Source organism: Cornus florida, unplaced genomic scaffold (genome assembly GCF_030987335.1).
Source record: "Cornus florida cultivar Cherokee Brave unplaced genomic scaffold, ASM3098733v1 CherokeeBrave_3.0.0_Hap2_Chr11, whole genome shotgun sequence".
Lineage (NCBI taxonomy): Eukaryota > Viridiplantae > Streptophyta > Magnoliopsida > Cornales > Cornaceae > Cornus > Cornus florida.
This window is the reverse complement of record NW_026775581.1, coordinates 39,408,077-39,410,761: the sequence shown is the minus strand read 5'-3', so window position 1 is coordinate 39,410,761 and position 2,685 is coordinate 39,408,077. Positions and strand designations below refer to the sequence as shown.

The 2,685-nt window shown below is 35.5% G+C and overlaps 1 long non-coding RNA gene across 1 annotated transcript; it reads right to left on the bottom strand.

The window, feature by feature from the left end:
* Positions 1-348: 348 nt before the first annotated feature.
* Positions 349-2,481, bottom strand: LOC132286264 (uncharacterized). Its single transcript, XR_009472726.1, has 2 exons — positions 2,322-2,481; positions 349-1,625 (listed from the first exon to the last, which is right to left on the bottom strand). It is a non-coding gene; the product is annotated as an uncharacterized LOC132286264 (long non-coding RNA).
* Between the last annotated feature and the right edge of the window lie 204 nt (positions 2,482-2,685).

Genomic DNA, 2,685 nt, shown 5'->3' with positions numbered 1-2,685 from the left:
CACCCAGCAAATGGGAGGATCATTTTTATGTTGAAATAAACGTAAGCTTAACAAAAGGACATGACTGAGAGAATGACCTGAAAAACCATGTTGAATAATATATATATATATATATATATATATATATATAGGTGGAAAAAGGAGAGTTGATATTGACGCTCCCCTTTCTCTCTCTCTTTCTCTCCCAAAATGAAGTTACAAAAGAGTTGGACATTGTAATTTGCCAAAATCTCTACATCGTTTAATATCTCTGTGTTTGCTTCTAGTGCTAGAGAAACTGCTTTTAGCTTTACTTTGCAGAGTAATGAAATTTTTACACTTTGATTCTTTCGATAAACAATGGTATGATTTGAACTTCTTTTTTTTTTTCTTTTTTTTTTTTAGGTGTTAATGTTTATGGTGGAATTTGGTTGTTATTGCGGCCTACTGGAATGGGCCATATTGTTTTCCCTGACCAATGCAAAAACAATAGCTGACTTGGTATGGATATAAGATTTAATTCAATATTACTTTGAGGCTGCTTTTCCGGTCCTTAAGGACCCCAAGCCAGAACCAAACCTTGAAATTTTTTAGATTTATTTAACTCAAAATTTAATTAATGCTACTATTAGGAGGAAACAGAAAGTAAGTAAGAAACAAATACTAATAATGATAATACAGGGCTTCTGGGGTACATAAATAAACCCTTCAACATCTTTGGGACATGTCGAGAACTGTGGGAGATAGAAAAAGTAGTAGAGTAGAAACAACATAAGGGAGTCGAATGTGGAGCATAAGATGAGAGGAATCAAGGCCAACTTGGACACTTGGCAAGCTTTGTTCATCACAATCCACATTCAAGTAGAATGAAAAAAGAAAAAAGCAATTGCACTAATGAAAGAAATAGAAGACAATTAAAGCAATTAATATCAATTCACATTCAGGAAAAAGAATGAAAAAAGAAAAAAAGCAATTGCACAGAGAAATAGAAGCCCAATGAATACCAACCCCAATATATTAAGGAAAAAGAAGCGACATTTAAAGGAATTAAGAATTCAAAGTTGCTGATCTAGGATCACATGTCATTACCTCAACTAGAAACTCCAAATACAAAAAAAATACAGAAGGTTTGGAATATGATGCTGGATTTAAGATGGGTGGGCAGGTGGGCTGAATATTGTGGAAGGACTTACTAGTTTGATTCGGGGCCACTTGAGAAGTGAGATAATCATTGTGGAAGTTCTGAATAGGGTTAGGGAACCCTTGATGTGCTGTCTTGATTGAGTGAGAAGTGCTCATATGGGAAGGTAGGATTAAGAAATCCTTAGATTGATGCCTGGTTGGGAACTTCCGGAGCTAGTGGCAATTCAGAAGTGGTCACCTCAAAGTCGGCATTTAGGAAGCCATGGTTAAGGGGAGGGCAGGGCTGGTCTGGTGGCAGAGGCTGGGCTGGTTTTGGTTGAGGGAGGGTTGGTTACCCACTTGAGATGTGGGTGCTTCGAAGTTAGGATTAACAAATTCAAACGAGGTTTCTTCAATTAAAGGCCCATGGGTAAGGTCTGGTTTGGAGCATACTGGTTTTGTGGCAGAGGGAGGTGACGGACTGGATGTTGCAGCACTGCTCCCGTCTGTATGCCACTACAGATCTGCAGAAGCTTGTACTTGTGTTATTTATTGTACCAACAAGGACTTCAACTCTTTAATACTTTTATTAAGCAACCAGCAAAACAGAACAAACAAAAGAGGCGAGGCCCCTGGCAAACAGATACAAAGCAAAAAAAAACAAGTATTACCCGGAGACTGAGTGCTTAATTTGAATAAGGTCTAGAAGATACCACTAGACGATAAGCATGCCACATGAGACTTTTTGCTTTAGCTGGCATATATTAGTCTGGTTTACAGAATATTAAAAGTACTTGCAATTTCAAATTTTCAAATGCATTGTAATCAAAATCAACCAGCAGACAAACAAGAAATAATTCCGATTTACAATTAGGGTTTACAATTAGTAGGGATTACAGGACAAAAACAAAAACTGAATATAATTTAGATACTTACAGTTTGAATGAAAGTTAGATGAGACACGATCAAGCGATAAACTAGGGTTTAATGAGAGAAACAAAAACATGAATAATTCCGGATATCTGCCTTGATGGAGGGACAAACTAGGGTTTACAAACTAGTATTACAGGACACGAACAAAAACTGAATATAATTCGAATTAGATAGTTACAGTTTGAATGAAACTTAGATCAGAGACGATCAGGCGATAAACTAGGGTTTAATATGAAAAGCAAAAAATGAAATTAATGAATACAAGAAATTCCGAATTAGATACTTACCCTAATCTCAATAGACGGACGAAGACGACTTATATCGGAGACGATCGGGCGAGCTAGCGACACGAGAGCGAGAAGAGGAGAGAGAATCGAAAATATAAGGCCCCGTCTGAGAAGTGTAGTGTGATCCAATGTACTGCTCTAGCGAACCGAGTGTTTTGTAATAGTCTGATGTTGTGAAACGAGAACAAAACATATATATATATATATATATCTGATCATGGTTATATTAATATTAATAAATATTAAATTTCTATATACATATATATAATCATAGTTATATTAATATTATTTTTAATATTAATAAATATTAAATTTCTATATACATATATATCTATATATATATATATATAGATCCATCTATGGG